The following is an 18,437-nucleotide window of genomic DNA, read 5'->3' as shown; positions in this document are numbered from 1 at the left end:
TTACAGGCGCATGCCACCACACCTAGATAATTTTTTGTATTTTTGATAGAGGTGGAGTTTCACCATGTTGGCCAGGCTGGTCTCAAACTCCTGGGCTCAAGTGATCTGCCCACTTTGGCCTCCCAAAGAGCTGAGATTACAGGCGTGAGCCACCACACCCAACAGATTCTCTGGTGTTTTAAGACATTTCTTCACTTTGAAATTCCAAAGAAGCTTTATGTAGCAATAATACAATTTTTATAAAGAATAAATAGGTTCATTTGCCACACTGTTACTCTTAAAGTTTGGCCAGTGTGCTATATTGTTTTCTTTTTTATTTATTTATTTTTTAATTTTGTGGCAGGGTCTTGCTCTGTTGCCCAGGCTGCAGTGCACAGGTGTGATTATGGCTCGCTGCAGCCTTAACCTCCCAGGCCCAAGTGATCCTCTCACCTCAGCCTCCAGAGTAGCTGGGACCACAGGCACATGCCACCATGCTTGGCTAATTTAAAAAAAAAAAAAAAATTTGTATAGACGAAGACTCGCTATGTTGCTCAGGCTGGTCTCAAACTCCGGAGCTCAAGTGATCCTCCCACCTCAACATCCCAAAGTGCTGGGATTACAGGTGTGAGCCACTGTGCCCCACCAATACTCTAATTCTCTTATTAGAGGAATTTCTTAAACAATGATGGAGTTGAACTGTTCTCTTCTCTTTCACATAGTTCAGGGAGGGGAGTAAGGACCCAGGGTACAGTGTCCCCCATGGGAAAGCAGTGCTTACCCTCTTGGATGTGGCTTGGGACCACAGTTACAGAAGTATTTACAGTTTGATGTTTGTAACAGGAGAAATCATATTTTCCTCTAAGTTGAGACACGTTCTTCCATCTTCCTACCTTACATCCTCCCCCATTCCTGGCAGCTCTGAGACGCTTGCTCAGGCCTTACTTAATATAGCAAAAGCAACTAATCTTTTCATCATCTGAGGTCAGAACTAACATTCAGAAGGTGCTCCGGAGGGTTTGGGTGTTCATTCCGAGTCAGTCGTCCTACCCAGGAGACCACACGTCACCCACCTTCATGCACCCCACACTCCAGTCCCACACACACTGCTCCCCACTCCCCCAATACCAACCCTAAACCCTAAGCAGAATGCCATTAAGATAATAATTTGGATTTGCAATACGCACAGCCGGCATTCAAAAATGGAAGAAGAAAGGAAAAGCTGCAGAAAAATCTTTAAATACTCCACAAACTGCACAAGCCACGGATGACTGAATAATCAAGGTGACTTTCCTAGGGAAATAGCATTGCTATTAAAACAAGTTGAGTCATCAAATATTAGCAGTAAAAAAACCTTCTACATCATCCAGGCTAGTGGTCTGCAAACTATAGCCTGTGGACCACGTCCAACGTGCTGCCTGTTTCTGTAAATTAAGTGTCATCAGACCTAACTCACACCCATTTGTTTACCTGCTATCTGTAAACAGAAGTTTCAGCAGAGTTGAATAGTTCCCTCTTTTAAAAGCTGAGTTGAATGGTTCCTGCAGAGTAGTCTCTGCAGGAATGTTTTGGTCCACAAAGCCAAATACATTTATTATGTGGCCCTTTACAGAGAAAGTCTGCTCCGCCTATCTAATTCATTGAACCCATTCGAAAGTAAGGAAACTAAGGCCCATAGTGGTGAACCTCCAGCAGGAGGCAGTCAGAATAAGAAGCTCAGGTCTCTCAGTAAACAGCCCTTTGTTCCTCTGGTGCCCAACTCTACAAATTATTTATTGCTTGAGCATGAAGTTAATCTGAACTTCAGTTTCTTCATGTATAAAATGAGATTACAATGCTGATCCTCTTCCCAGCATTAATGACCATTTTTGGAGAATTCTTAGAGTTCAGAGAAAGCTCACTTCTTTCTGCCAAGCACCAAGTTAATTAATAGATCCTTGTTATAAAGCAGGGAGGCAAAGGTTCAGAAGTTGAAGGGACAGATATCAATCAGAAGCTTTCTGAACAAAGCACCTTTCTTTTCTATTCAAGATAAAATCAAATAATAAGTATTCAGATATTGCCTGGACTGGTTCCTTGTCTCTCTGCTAATGAGTTTTCCTTCTTTGAATCTCTCCAAGTGGAAATGGAAACATCGCGTACTTCCACCCTTGCAGGCTCAGATGAAATAAAAAAGAGCAAGATTTATGACACAACCTACTCCTCTTGAGAGGCAGCTTATCCTTGTCCGCTGTTACATTGAAGGAAACTGACAGTGATGATTTTCGGGAGACTTTTGGTTATAACTTTTCCTTTCTTCTTTGGGGTACTCGAGGTGGGATTCCTCTATGATATTACGAAGTCTTAAAAATGCAAAAGTCCTATCAGACACAGAGCGAGATTTAAAATCTGAAGAATACCATCTGCTTCCACCTCCTGCCGTTGTTTGGAAGCACATAAGTCCCCTTTTGGGAAGAGAGTGCCAACCTTGAAGGGCTGTGCCTCACAGACAGCCAACAAGCAAGTCCACCTTTGCCCACATTCGGGGTTACTGCATGGCAAACAGTGAAGGGGGCTTCCAGGGTTTTATGGCACACTGGCCTTGCCTTAAAGTTGTTGTGAGGTTCACATGAGATCATTCACAAGGAAGCATTATGTGAATTACAAATTAGAATGCCTCTACTTTGGCTTTGATTTGAAATCTCTCAATCTGGCTTAGTTTAATAATAATGATAATAGCTAACCTTTAAGCACTTATTGTTTGACAAGCATACAAACAGCTGCATAGATTGTCTAACGTAACCATAATGCATACTCTATGACTCCTACATGGTATTATCATTTAAATCAAACAGAGAAAAAAACAAATAAGACTTAGAGAGTTTAAACAATTTGACCAGGCCCCACAGCTAGTAAGTGAAATTCTCTCTGTAATCACCAATAAGCCTTGGCAACTGTGGTATAATCTGAAATAATTTAATACAAATCCATTTCTGGAATAAAAGGCCTAGGAGCTGTTTTCTTTCATTCTTTCCTCTCCCAAATATGCATCTAGCTTCCTGCCATATTTGAAACCTGTATTTTCTATAATAATTTCTGAAAAATTCTCCTTTTTAAAGAAACATTTGTTCACATATTATTGACGTGGCCTCTCATGTTGGTTTGTCTGTGAAATATCTGTTTAAAGAAAAAGATGTGCCTCTTCCGGGGACGTTGTCTGCAGGCACTCAGAATGGTCCAGTGTTTGACATAGCGACGTAGGCTTTCCTACAATACAGCCTCTAACAAAACTAGGCTGTCCTGAAACCCTGGTAATAGAATTGTTTACCTTTATACCAAGAAGGTTGGGAAAGCACCAAAATCTGCATGTGGTGTGTGCCCAGGCAGACTTCGAGGGGTTCGTGCTGTAAGACCTAAAGTTCTTATGAGATTGTCCAAAACAATGAAACATGTCAGCAAGGCCTGTGGTGGTTCCATGTGTGCTAAATGTGTTCATGACAGGATCAAGCGTGCTTTCCTTATCAAGGAGCAGAAAATCGTTGTGAAAGTGTTGAAGGCACAAGCACAGAGTCAGAAAGCTAAATTAAAAAATGAAACTTTTTTGAGTAATAAAAATGAAAAGACTTGCAAAAAAAAAAAAGAAAAAGATGTAAAAAAAAATAGACTGAAATTAAAGTAAATTTTTTTTAAAGCCTGTAAAAGGAAAATACTCTCTGGGTTTAAAATTTCCTGTTACCTCAGTCGTTTTGACATTATGTGTACTTGGAAGATCAAATATCCAATCCCCTGATCTAGTCATGGTGTTGTCAGACCGCACTAAATGGAAAACATAATTTTTGCCAACTCATGCGTAAATTAAGCAGGTGGCAAATTCTGTTTTGAGGCTGATGAAGTGGTCAGGTATCTGTGCCCTTGGGTTAAGTGAAAAAATACTAAACTAATGTAATTCTGATCTGACTGGTCTCTTGATTGAACTGTAGAGCAAAGACTGAACAATAGCAACTCAGTTACAAAGGTCAATCAGAAAACACAAACTAGAAAAACAGGCTCTCTCAATGGGAATCTGTATCATTCACTTTTTTCTTTATGATACCTCCACAGACACCTTTTTTTTTTTTTTTTTTTTTCCTGGAGGCAGGGTCTCACTCTGCCACCCAGGCTGGAACCAGGCTCAGCATATATATATATATATATATATATTTTTTTTTTTTTTTTTTTTTTTTTTTTTTTTGAGACAAGGTCTTAGTATGTTGCCCAGGCTGGTCTCAAACTCCTGGCTCAACCAGTCCTCCTGCCTCAGCCTCCCAAAGTGCTAGGATTACAGGTATAAGCCACTGTGCCTGGCCCATAGGCACTTTTATGATGGAAGAAACTGACATTTAAAAAAGCCTTCATACTCCAGAGTTGTCTGATCCAGTTCGTATTAAACATTAACAAATATAGCAAAGTAATAGCAGTTGGAAACTGTCCATGTAATTAATACTGGCATTTGGACAATGCTGCAAAGCCACTTTAAGAGCAACATTATTCAGCTCCAGGTGGTAAATCCAAGACCTGAAGTTTTGTATTTCTGTCTATACCTACTGCCATTGACTTTCTGTCAAGTTTTCAGGGCAAACCTTTCCTGCTGCCAAGTGTCCTTGATTAAGAACAGAGAAGACCAAAATGAATAGTACCATGATTTTACTATATTGGCATTTGAAACAGTCCCACATTTATTTTAATGACAAATCAATGATCGTGTAACTCTGACGATCATTTTGAAAGCTTTCTTTGCCATCTGCTGGTGTCCTACTGACATGCAAGAGAATTTTTCCACCAACATAAAGAGAATTTTTCTTTTGTTTTACTTACTTTTTTCTTCCAATCATCAATATTACTGAGAATACTAATTTTAATTCTATAACTTCTAATTAAACTTATGGAAGAAAATAACTAGTCTAAGTTATCTCTAAAAATATGACAGACTGTCAAAGTTTAATTAGCTTTTATCCCTAGAATATTTTGTGGTTTCAAAGGGGTACATACTATTATTAAACTTAACATTTATTAACCAGTTTCATGTTGTAGAGATGTATGTCTGACAAGAAGTATCAGATCTAATCAAGACAGAAGTTCATCCTGAATTTCTGGATAGGACTGCCATCCTGTCTCTCTTCAAATCCAACCTTAAATTTCTTTTTCACCTAACATTCCATTACGTATTTGCGCCACAATGAAATTTAAAATTTATGAAAATTAGTGGGTCCACCTCATCCACTACATTGCTTTTGAAAACTTTTCTCTTTTCTAAAATGTTGATTATGGCCAGAGAATCACAATGATACTTCGATGTTTGCTTTTATCATTTTCGAGAAACTTTTTTCAATCATCTTTTATTTTTATCTTGTTAATTAGAAATGATTATAGATTTATAGGAAATTACAAAGATAGTACATAGAGGTCCCTGTACTCCTCACCCAGTTTCCCCAACAGTTACATCTCAACAATATCAAAACCAAGACATTGACATTGTTGCGATGTGTATGAATAGGTTTTGTTGTTGTTGTTGTTGTTGTTGTTGTTGTTTTGAGACAGAGTCTAGCTCTGTCACCCAGGCTAGAGTGCAGTGGCGCGATCTGGGCTCACTGCAAGCTCCGCCTCCCGGGTTCATATCATTCTCCTGCCTCAGCCTCCCGAGTAGCTGGGACTATAGGCACCTGCCACCACACCCGGCTGATTTTTGTATTTTTAGTGGAGACGGGGTTTCACCATATTAGCCAGGATGGTCTCAATCTCCTGACCTTCGCAATCTGCCCGCCCCGGCCTCCTAAAGTGCTGGGATTACAGGTATGAGCCACTGCGCCCGGCTGAATAGTCCATCATTTTATCACGTGTAGATTTCTATATCCACCACTATAATCAAGATGTAGAACCATTCCGTCACCACAACGATCTCCTAGTATCCACATTTTGCCAGTTGGGTGAAGTATAGAAACCTTACCTCCCTTCAAAGTCTCTTTGCCCTCTCCCACTTAAAATTATCTTCAATATTTCCTACACATACATGAAGAGTCTTGTCGCACAATGTTATACTTTTTGCTTCAAATGTCAAATATAATTTAGAAACTTTTAGAGAAGGAAACTCTATTGGATTTGCCGTATTTTTTTCCCAAATTGAGAAATTTTCAGCCATTATTTCTTTTTTCTTTTTTTATTTTTATTTTTTATTTATTTTTTATTTATTTTTTATTTATTTATTTATTTATTTATTTGAGACGAAGTCTTGCTCTTGTCCCCCAGGGTGGAGTGCAGTGGCGCGATCTCGGCTAACTGCAAGCTCCACCTCCCGGGTTCAAGTGATTCTCCTGCCTCAGCCTTCCCAGTAGCTAGGATTACAGGCGTCTGCCACCATGCCTGGCTAATTTTTGTATTTTTAGTAGAGACGGTGTTTCACCATGTTGTCCAGGCTGGTCTCGATCTCCTGACCTCAGATGATCCATCCGCCTCGACCCCGCAAAGTGCTGCGATTACAGGCGTGAGCCACCACGCCCGGCCATTTTCAGTGATTATTTCTATGGCTACTTTTTCATCCCCCTTCTGAGATTCCAGTGACAAAAATGGCCACAATTCTGTCAGTGGGGGTTTTGAGCAGGGTGGTTTCCTTAGAGGCGGATAGGTGGGCAGGCACTGTTTCATCTCCATCATATAACATTATGTGCTTGTTGAATACAAAAAATATTTCTTCCACGCATTCTAGAAATGCTCCCATCAAATATGACCCAATTTTCACATGGACAGCCACAAATGGGAGACCAAAGTTACACTGAGCCACTTTACCCAGCACACAGTGCCTCTTATTGGTATAAGACCATGCCTGGCTAATTTTTTGTATTTTTAGTAGAAACAGGGTTTCACCATCTTGGCCAGGCTGATCTCGAACTCCTGACCTCCTGATCCGCCCACCTCAGCCTCCCAAAGTGCTGGGATTACAGGTGTGAGCCACTGTGCTGCCTCTTTTCTGGTTTTATTGATAATGCATTTACCGTATCCCTTTAAATGAAAAGAATGTTGACATAAATCCAGGTTAAACTGACACAAATTAAAGCAACTTTCTTTTTATTTAAAAATTTCTTCTGAAATATGAAGAGCTGTTCTCATTCTCAGAAAAAGAGAATGAGAAACTCACAATCCAAAAGCCCGTATCACTTTCTAAATCAGTTAAATAAACAGGATGCTAGTACTTGACCTTGGCACATAGCAGTCTTGAAGTTCCTACCACTCTAATATAAGATCTCAGCTACTACCTTGGAACCCTACAAGGAGTTAAAGACTTTAAACACCAGTCACTTTGTAGCTTTGCAGTGGTTTAGCAATTAGCCATCTAAACACAAAATCTATAGTACTTGTACATAGAATTTGCCCCATGAATATCTGCTAATTGAGAGGTGAGAACATAAGATTTCCTCTGGAAATGTGCTGCTCCAGTGAACACTGTAGCTTTCTGGGATGACTCTGATGTCTCCATAGAAGTAGAAAATCTTTTTTTTTTTTCTTTCTTTTTTTTATTATACTTTAAGTTCTAGGGTACATGTGCATAACGTGCAGGTTTGTTACATATGTATACTTGTGCCATGTTGGTGTGCTGCACCCATCAACTCGTCAGCACCCATCAATTCGTCATTTATATCATGTATAACTCCCAGTGCAATCCCTCCCCCCTCCCCCCTCCCCATGATAGGCCCCAGTGTGTGATGTTCCCCTTCCCGAGTCCAAGTGATCTCATTGTTCAGTTCCCACCTATGAGTGAGAACATGCGGTGTTTGGTTTTCAGAAGCAGAAAATCTTTACTGGTTTTTCAATCACCTGAAAATAAACCACCTCATTACAGAGAGAGTGGGGTGGTCACATGTTACCCCAAACCATTTTGAGGAACAAAGTTTCAATAATTTCCTCCTTGGAAAAAAAGAATTTCTAGAAATGGGTGATAGCAAGAATCTGCGAGACTGTTAAGTGCTAACTTATGCAGAGAAAGCCTTCCTTTCCTTTTCTTTCTCAGGCTGTTCATCCACTTCGTGTTCTTTCTCTGCACTGTCTTGTCCAAAGCCCCATGGAGGTGAAATTCCTGCCCACCCTTCTTTCCTTTTCCCTCTCTTATCTGTAAATAACGAAGTGGTGCTAATAGAACCTCGATAGTAACCTGGTCTCAAATCTCTGTCTATAAACATCTAACTAAAGAGACTTCATGGACTGCTGATCACATTTCTAGAGTGAATATAAAACTATGAGAAAATCTATAGAGGATTTGCATCAACATATATTCTATTTTTTCTAGTTTTCTTTTGAAATGCATCGTATTCCAAAAGGCTTACAAAATAGTATAAAGCTGCTACGATGGAGGTCTCTTCCCTGTTTTGAATCTCCACAAAAAAGAAAAAAAAAAAAAGGGAAACTCACACTCTTTGCACCAATCCAAGCCATAAGAAACAACCCAAGTTATATGTAAAAATGTCTAAAACCTTTTTGAATTTTCTTTTTATTTTTTCTTTTTTTTTTTTTAGAGACAGCACCTCACTATGTTGCCCAGGCTGGTCTTGAACTCCTGGCCTCAAGCAATCCACCCACCTCTGCCTCCCAAAGAGTTGGGATTAAAGGCACAAGCCACTACACCCGGCCCACAAATGTTTTAAAAAGTTTATAATAATATGGGGCCAGGCGCAGTGGCTCACGCCTGTAATCCCAGCACTTTGGGAGGCTGAGGTGGGCAGATCACAAGGTCAGGAGATCAAGACCATCCTGGGTAACATGGTGAAACCCCGTCTCTACTCAAAAAAAATACAAAAACTTAGCCGGGCATGGTGGCGGGTGCCTGTAGTCCCAGCTACTCAGGAGGCTGAGACAGGAGAATGGCATGAACCCAGGAGGCAGAGCTTGCAGTGAGCCGAGATCGAGCCACCACATTCCAGCCTGGGCGACAGAGTGAGACTCCGTCTCAAAAACAGAAAATAATAATAATAATAATAATAATAATATGGGAAGGGGAAGGACTCTGGTATTATATTAAACTAGAAATCCACAGGACATGGAAGCAATATCCAAAATAGTGTGTTTTTGTACATACACACATAACTCAGAATGTGTCAAGAATTTTTGCTAAGGAAAAAAAAATACTAGAAGGAAATGCACTAGAATGTTAAAGTGGTTACCTTTGATATTGGAACCAAAATGGTTTTGTTTTTCTCCTTATACTTTAGTTTTCAAATGTTCTGTGGTGTGCATGTTTCACTTTTATAATAAAAGAAAAAAAAAATTGAGACAGGGTCTCACTGTCACCCAGGCTGGAGTGCAGTGGTGCAATCACAGCTCACTGAAGCCTCAACCTCCTAGGCTCAGGCAATCCTCCCACTTCAGCCCCTGAGTAGCTAGGACCACAGGCACAAGCCACCATGCCCAGATAATCTTTAAAATTTTTTCTAGAGACAAGGTCTCACTATATTGCCCAGGCTGGCCTCAAGCGATCCTCCCACCTTAGCCTCCCAAAATGCTGGGATTACAGGAATGAGCCACCATATCCAGCCAAGGAACTATTTTTAATGAAGAAATAGCTAGTGTTTCATTGGTTTGGTCCTACTGGAAGCAATAATACATCTCATGTCAGCATATCCTTCAGGTTTCACCTTTTTTATATTAGTTTTCTTGATTAAATGAAATTTTTCGGATTCGGTGATTGGGCAGGATCATTGGAGATTATCTCCAGAAAGGTGCTGCTATGCTATTGTTGTATTTATCTAAGCATATAGCATCTTCTAGTAAGGAATTATTTTTTAAAAGTAAACTAAATTTTTAAAAAATATTCTTTCCCTTGCTTTCCTTGACCCCCATACGGGTAGCAAGTGAGGTTTTATAGATTTTTGTAGGGTTTTTTCTCCCTCTTCAGATGTCAGAGGCAGTTAATTTGCAAACCACAGTTGCAGGTGGTTTTTGAAGCAGAGGAAGTTTAGGACAAAGGAATAAAGCTACATAAAACCAGCTCATGGTGTCTTTAAAAATATAAATCCATGCCTTTGTAGTCCTTACTCTAACAAAAGCTCAGCTCTCAAGGGCATGCTTTCAGTAGTACCTGTGTTCCAGCCAGAAAAACTCCCCAAGCAATTATGGTAAGAAAAAAATGTTTCTGTCACAGCCACGATCTAATATAATAGTGTAAACCATCTGTGTTTTCAGAAAGGGAAAGCGCTTTTGAAAATAGGAAAAGCAAAGTGCTGGGTGGAATTGTGAAGAGTCATGGCACATCATCATCATCGTTATCCATTCAGAGAGAAAGTGATATTGACAAACCTACGCTAAAAGAGGATTAAGAAACCTTGCATTGTGAGCTGTGTCAAAGCAATGAAACGAAGGATAATGCTTTCTCAGACACCTGTGCACCTCAGTGCAGCACTGCGCAAGCTCTAGTGGGAATGGTGCTACTGAGTTAGCTGGTGACATTCGTTGCAGCCTGTGCCTTTCCCTTCTCAACCTCTTCCTTGACTTTTCCTTTGCCTTCCTTTGCCTTCCCTTTTTCTTAATCTTTTCCAGAGAAAGCTCAAAGGCATTTGTCCATTTCTCACCCATTCCAACAGCTCTAGGGGAAACTTTAGGAAAAGTAAAAATAACCATGCTCACCAGTTCTCTCTTTTCTGACCCATGTTCTTCTGGAACTCTCTGTTTGAGGGAATGTGGCAGGAATGAGATCCTAGAAATAAGCAGTTGAGCTTCTTCCATTCATATGGTTACACTGCCTTGGACAAGACTACCAAAGGCTGGTATTTCCCAACCCATGTTTTATAGGACAAGTTACTTCAAAGCATTGTGAAGCCTTCATCTAAAAGAAAGAGAAACTACATCTGCAGTGTTGTCTGCAGAATTTTAAAATGTTATTGGGCGTGGTGGCTCACATCTGTAATCCCAGCACTTTGGGAGGCAGAGGCAGGCAAATCACCTTGAGGTCAGGAGTTCAAGACCAGCCTGGCCAACATGGTGAAACTCTGTCTCTACTAAAAAATACAAAATTAGCCAGGCATGGTGGCAAGTGCCTGTAATCCCAGCTACTCGGGGAGGCTGAGGCAGGAGAATCTCTTGAACTTGGGAGGTGGAGGTCTCAGTGAGCCGAGATCACACCATTGCACTCCAGCCTGGGCGACAGACTCTGTCTCAAAAAAAAAAAAAAAAAGCCCACCTAATCAGTTAATTCTTTTAAGCCTGTTAGTATGCTGTGGCAGTCAAGCTGAATGTATGCAACAGGAGGCTTTCAACTCAAGATGATGAGCAAACCGAAGCTTATATTCAGCCTAGTGCTTAGGATTTGTCATGAACATTAATAGGAACCATACATGTTATCCAGAGCCTCCCATCTGGGGGTGCATCTCCATCCTTCTGGGGTTGTACCGTCATCCCTTCTGGGACTGTATTTCCATCCCTTCTGGGGCTATACATCCGTCTACTCATGCACAACCTATGGCTGTGTTTGAGAAACAATGGACTATTCAAATTGGCATGTAGTTTGTAGTGATTCCTTCCAAAAATGACTCTTCTAGATTACAGCCGCATCGCAGAAAAACCCTACTCTGTCTTAGAAAATCATGTGTTGTTTTGCTTTGCTTCCATGGAAAGTCTCCATAGGATTATATGACTGGACAGGACACCCATATCTGTCTCCCCTGGAATTAATTTCCAATCAAAATTGTTTTTTAAAAAAAGGGATTAAGAAACTTGTGGTGCTTAAAGTTCTTTCTGAAGAAATTGTTTATAGTGTTAACACCACACCTCCAGAAGCATTGGAAGAGAATTGGTTGATCAAGTCGGCTTCCTAGGGCCCATCCTCTGACTATGCTGTGAGGAAATGTGGGTGTTTCAGAACAGGGCGGAATCCTGACAGTGTCCCCGCTTGGCTGCCTGTTTTCCTGTGTAGTCCAACATGGTAAATCATCCTCAAAACCTTTTATTTTTGGATTTCCCATATGTTCAAATGTGGGTACTCTGCATAGCAGTCCCACCGTGGACACACACTGAACATCTGCAGTGCGCCAGACTCTCCTGGGCGCTCTGTGTCATAAACATGTGTCTTTCTATCACACAAGTGTCACACTTTGTATCAGAGGAAAGACCACCAAATACTTATGATTACAGAAGGTAAAATCAAGTGGAAGAGCTAAAGCAAATTCTGCAAATAGAAGTATAAGCAAAGGCATAATTCATCAATGTGCCGCTTATTACTTCTGCCTCCACTGAGCATACTTCTATCTTATACTATATGCCTTAGTTTGATCCCAAACGGCAATTTGCACATGCTCATACTTCTAACTACTAACAAACCACTGTAACATTTACTCATTTCCCCTTTTAGACTGAAGCCTCCCCCAGATGCACAAATCTTCCCAATTACTGGAAAAACTTCAGTTATCTGAGCGATGTGTCCACAGGCCTTCAACGCCATCCATCTTGGATTGACCTTGTCCTCATTCTTATCATTCTTTGCTCTTAATCTTCTCAGTTGTAGGGTTAATATCTCTTTTGTAGGTTATGGCACCAATTGCATGTTCTGGAAAAGGCAACTGAGAGTCCAATCCGTTGTAGCTGTGCCAACTCTAGCTCAGCTGATCCAGCTGTGAACAGCAGCAAAGCAGCAGGGAGGCAGAGAAACGCTAGAATGGTCTTGAGTCCACATGAACCCAGGTTGTACTTGGTGGTGGGTCAGGGTCTATCCTATGTATGTAGATCTCCCAATAGTCTGCGTCTGGTTTTTGCACCAAGGGAGGGTTTGATGAGGATTGATTGAAAAGAATACAGCTTTCAAGGCCAATACTAGAGCTTTTGCAAATATTCACTGTGTCCTACCCCACCCTTCTGAGCACATCTGAAGGATAACTCTGTAAAGGAAACAGTACCAGTAGAACAACTTCACTCCCACGAATTTGCCTTTCAAACTGGGTGAGTTAGGAGTGAATTGATTCCGCTTCTATCTTTTTGGTCCACTTGCTTAAACTTATGGTCCTGCTGGCTGCAAAAAGTAGTAACTTAAGCATTTTAACTAAAACGTGTGATTGCCTCTTTCATTTTCCCTTATGCGCTGTGGGAAAGCCCCATGATGTCAGCTGCAATAAGCCAAGGAATGATTAGAAGGGCAGTTCTGTGGCTTGACAAACTCCCCAGCAATTAGCCCCCCAGCACCACTGCCATTTCACACCCCATAGTGTTTCCCTGTCATGGGCCTGCTTAAAGTCAGAGCCTATTTGCTACTTGGAGAAAATAACACTATGGGTCACTATTAGCTCTTAATAACTGAGGTTCAATAATTCCATGAGGTGTTTCCCTAAGGAGGGTCTTGTGGGAGTTAACAGGTATAGGTGAGAAGCATGAGCCCCAGGTGAGACTTTCCAGTGGGAAACCCTGGGTATCCAGGCCTCGGCCAAGCGCAGCAGAGAGCCTGCGTGCCTAGTAGGGAGGGTCAGGCCAGAGACAGGTGAGTTGCTGGGAGTGCAAGCCCCGCGGCAAACATTGCTCCGGCTCCCGAAGTCCACCCCTGCTCAGTACCACAGTGATGCTAGGCTGACCCCCACTACAGTCCAGGCTGTTTTCCACCTCTTCTAGAACACTCAGGAAATAAAGGTGGGGCTGCATTTCTCAAGGAGAATTGAGAAGGCAAAAAGTGCAGTGAGATCCTCACTCATTAAGTATGTATTCCAGGTTTGCAGCCTCAGCCTTCAGGACCGAGCAGAAAGAAAACCCAAACTGCTAGCCATTCACTGGCCGTGCTCCACCCACGCCACCCCACCGGGATCAGTGTGATCTTCACAAAAACACCTCTAGCCAGAACCCAGGAATAGTTTGCTAGGACTCACACCTCCTTATACATTTCCGTATGTCTCCCTTCCCACAGCCCATCCCCACACTCCTCATCCCTAAACCACATCCTCATACTCAGATGCATTTCTGTCTTCCTTTTGTTTTTTCTTTTTCTTTCTTTTTGAGACAAGGTCTCACTCTGTTGCCCAGACAGGAGTGCAGTGGCATGATCATGGCTCACAACAGCCTTGATCTCCTGGGCTCAAGCAAGCCTCCCACCTCAGCCTCCCAAGTAGCTGGGACCACAGGTGGTGCCACTGAGCCAGCTAATATTTTAAATTTTTTTGTAGAGATGGAGCTTTGCTGTGTTGCCCAGGCTGCTCTCAGACTCCTGGGCTCAAGTGATCCTCTTGCCTCGGCCTCCCAAAGTGCCGGCATTATAAGCATGAGCCACCACACCCGGCTGGGTTTCTGTCTTACTCCTCACCACAGTCAACACGGCTGATGATCTGGGTGGGAGATCATCATTGGCCATTTTTAGGTGATTGAAGTTGAAGTTGTCTCACCTAGGTGGTATTTTTATTTTTTGTTTTACATTCTATTTTTGTTCCAATAGACCAATTGGGCATAACAATTTTATAAACAGGCCGATTTACCTGGCTATTCTTTAACACAATTTTCAATCATTCATAGCAATATGATCTGATTCACTTGTGTGATGAAAGCATTGATCACTGGAGTCATTACAGGAGGGGCATCAAGCTGTAGCTTTCATCCTCTCCAGTTATCAAGTTCTTATCAGGTTGAAATGCCTGAAACAACAAGGGTATGCCCTTGGCTTTGTTTTTACTTCCTTTTGTGCTGCCCTCTTACACTCTGTGGCTGAGATCATTATGTTTATAGCCAAGACTCTGCCAGGCCTTGCCCAGGGCGGCCCCTCCCGGCTCTCTGACTTCCTCTGTCATGTTTCTGGACTCTTCTATGGCAGACACACTGGCCTTCTTCTTGCCTTCACCCCGTGTGTTTCCCTAGCCCTGTCCTCTGGCCTCTGTGTGCCACCTTCTCAGGAACACCTGTTACTTATTAGACACTCACCAGGGAACCGTGAGCCACACATGGAGAGCTCTGACCTTCTGGAACCCAGCAAGCTTGTTCCTGCCTTAGGGCTCTGGTGCTGCTTCCACCCACTCCCCACCCCCGTGCCTGGAGTCCCTCCCCCACCTGCCAACTCCATGTTCACCTCTCTGTCTCATGGCCACTTGGCTCTGCCCCAAGTCAATCTCTTGTCCTTTGCAGTGCTTACTTTTTCTTCATGACACTTATTGGCACATGAAATTAAATATTCACCTGAGTATTTGTCATCTCAGTTCCAGCCAAAAAATTTTTCTGTCTTCTTCACTGCTGTGCCTCCAGCTCTTAGAACAGTGACATCTGTAGTGAATGCTTTAAACACATATATGGAATAAATAAGTAAAAGAGTTTTCCTCTCCACAGTCATGGATACCGTCCTTGATGGGAGCTTTTCTGGGAACAGAGCGGAGAACATTAGACCAGAGCCTTTAACCTTCTAAACCTATACCTCTTCTTGATAAACAAACAAACAGAAATCAAATTCATGTCCTTCTGCAGAGCCTGAAGCTGGGTTTGGAGGAGAAAGGGTGGGGGGTGAAGTGGGGCCCCCATCAAAACCTGCAGGGGCAGGTGACAATTTTTTATCACAAGGAGTCTTAAGTCCCAGCCCTTCAAATCATTTTCCCTAAATATTCCTTCCTTTTGGTAGGAGTAGGATAAGAGCATGTGAGAAGGTTTCCGTTCATGGTAGCTTGTCTTTCCTAGTGTAAAATAAAGACCACTGGGTATTTATGGAGAGAGCCCACTGCACAGAGAAGCATAAATCCTGCCATGACCCAAGCTACATATGCTAAACTTAGCCACGCAAGAAGAATCACTTTCTCCACTAGAAAATAGCAGCTCCCTATTTTAAATGTGCTTCTCATTGGCTGTAGGAGTAGCAGTGATTCATCTTCTATAGACCTGAGTTTTAGTTTTGTGAACTGATGTATAAAGGAAACCAGGTTTGGGCCTGTCCTGGGCTCCTTAGATCTCAGAGGCAAGAGACCATAGCCTTATGCCCATGCTGTCTACTTCTAATTCCAGTATTAACTGGGCATGGCAATGGTAGGAATGAAGAGAAAAGAGGAATATCAAGTATTATTGAATCCTTCAGTCCTGCAAACACTGAACACTTCTCTGTGCCAAACCCCGAGTGCAGGGCTGGTGGAAATCGCGCCTGCCCTGGAGGGGTTCACAGTCTAGCATGGATACCTACACTTTTCATGTCAGTACCATGTGCTAAATCCTCAATTTCTCCACTGCTGCTTTACAGTGAGCCTCTAGGACCCAGTGCAAATGTACACGTTCTGCAGAGACTGAAAAGAGGCTGAAAAGCCTGGTGTAATCTGTCTCCCTAAATGACCCAGGGATTATATACAGTTGACATGTGCAATTACTTTCAACTCTACTGGTACGGTGTTGAGAACTCAACTTCAGGTCAAACATGCTAACAGTTCAGCTCACATTCGAACAAAGCTGATCAGATCAAAGGAGCTGGCACAATACTGCTCTGTGGTTTACCGGTGTATAGTGAAGCATTCTTAACTACATTCTTCAGTCTTAGGAAGGCTTCTAAAGGGGTGTCTTTGGTAAATATGTGGAGCAGACTGGGCCAGCACAGAGTGCAGGAAGGTGTGTCGGGGATTGGAGTGCATGTTAGGTTGCACGGCGGCTTTCTCTTTCTATTGAGGCCCAGGACTTGGGTTTGAGTTTACTTGTATGTCATTTTTCTTTAGAGCCCTTGCCATCATTTGCAAATGTATATTTATAGGAGCAATTTGAAGGAAAGACTATGTTTTTCCCATGATTATATAACCAGTATCTGGCATATAATAAATACTCAGTAGATATTTGTTGAATAAATTAACTAAACAAATAGACTTTGTCCATTTTTTTCGCTCCCAGTCTTTTTGGAGCATGGATTCCACCAAATTACAGGCTTCTGAAGAGGTGTAAGGCACCTCAAAGGCAGACAGAGATTTCTCTGAAAAATCTGTTTTTAAAGAAACCTGGTCCTCTCTCCTTCTTCCTTTCGCCTGATGTGCACCTGGGAGAGAAGCTTCGGGAAGTCATATCTGAGTCACCATGAGGAGTCTCTTTACAGATACTGTCAAGTACACTCTTATCATTTATTTTCTCCAAGAAAAAGCTAATTGAGGCCCTTTTGTGTCCTTTTCCTTCATCACCATTTCCGAGCTTTAGCTCACTTACGATTATGCTTACTTCAGCTTTTAAATTCTTGTTGTAGAGTAGGCCTCAAAATTGAAAGCCACTTAAGTCCAGATTCGCATCCCAAACAGCTCCCCTCATCCTCCACCCTTCCTGAAGGTGCTCTTGGAGAGGAAGGAGGCAAGAAACGGAGCAGAAATGAGACACTTGTGTTGTTCTTTGCAGGGAGCCTTGACAAGAACCTGGAATCCTGGGCACTAGGGTAGGAAGACATGACTCCCCAACCCCTGACACCGCTCAGGCAAAATGCATAAAGATCACCCCATATGAACTTCAACTTGGTGAATTCACAGCTCTCACAATAAAAACATTTTGTTTTACAACGATCAGATCTGTGTTCTTGCTCGGATAGGAATTACAGCCAGGAACGGTGGCTCACGCCTATAATTCTGACACTTTGGGAGGCCGAGGCAGGTGGATCACTTGAAGTCAGAAGTTCAAGACCAGCCTGGCCAATATGCTGAAACCCCGTCTCTACTGCAAAATACAAAAATTAGCCGGGTGTAGTGGCGCACACCTGTAGTCCCAGCTATTCAGGAGACTGAGGTGGGAGGATTGCTTGAGTCCTGGAGGTGGAGGTTGCAGTGAGCTGGGGTTGCGCCAGTACACTCCAGCCTGGGTGACAGAGTGAAACCCTGTCTCAAAAAAAAAAAAAAAAAAAAAAAAAGGAATTACAAAGGATGAGTCGTATGCAGTTTTTTGCCATTTTCTCATGGATGAAAAAATGTCATTCTGAATTTCAAAAGAGATTGCAGACCCGGCCAAGAAGAGGTTCATTCTGTGGTAGTCCTCTGCTCCTAAGCACCAACTCACCCAGTGGCCCCAGCATCCCTTCATTAGAAGAACTTTATTCTTGTGCCTGTTTAATGTGACCAAAGAGCTCCAAGGAGCCCCTTTCAATCAGGCAGACATAATCTTTGCCTTCATAGAAACTGATTTCTACCTTCCAGAAACGCAGCACCAACACAGGAAAACAGACAAATATATCCATGATTAGAGCGCAGTATTCTAAGTGCAATGAAAAAGACGTGCACAAGATAATCTAAGGTCTATTTTACTTTTTATTTTTTGTTTTTTTCCTTTGAGATGGAGTCTCACTCACTCTGTCGCCCAGGCTGGAGTGCAGTGGCGCAATCTCGGCTCACTGCAACCTCCACCTCCTGGATTCAAGCGATTCTCCTGTCTCAGCCTCCTGAGCAGCTGGGACTACAGGCACACACCACCACATCCAGCTAATATTTTTGTATTTTTAGTAGAGATGGGTTTTCACCATGTTGGCCAGGCTGGTCTCGAACTCTTGACCTCCAGTGATCCACCCACCTCGGCCTCCTAAA

The 18,437-nt window shown here is 42.3% G+C and overlaps 1 protein-coding gene and 1 pseudogene across 2 annotated transcripts in view; both read left to right on the top strand.

Annotated features, from left to right (window-relative positions):
* Nucleotides 1–18,437, top strand: part of DLGAP1 (DLG associated protein 1) — a 971,691-nt gene that overhangs the window by 743,016 nt on the left and 210,238 nt on the right.
* On the top strand, nt 3,191–3,637 carry LOC117064227 (annotated as a pseudogene). The gene has a single exon (XR_004429335.1). The product of XR_004429335.1 is annotated as a 60S ribosomal protein L34-like (transcript).

This window comes from Trachypithecus francoisi, unplaced genomic scaffold (genome assembly GCF_009764315.1).
Source record: "Trachypithecus francoisi isolate TF-2019V2 unplaced genomic scaffold, Tfra_2.0 Lachesis_group19, whole genome shotgun sequence".
Taxonomy (NCBI): domain Eukaryota; kingdom Metazoa; phylum Chordata; class Mammalia; order Primates; family Cercopithecidae; genus Trachypithecus; species Trachypithecus francoisi.
Note: the sequence above shows the minus strand (reverse complement) of the source record. Positions and strands in the feature narration are given on the sequence as shown.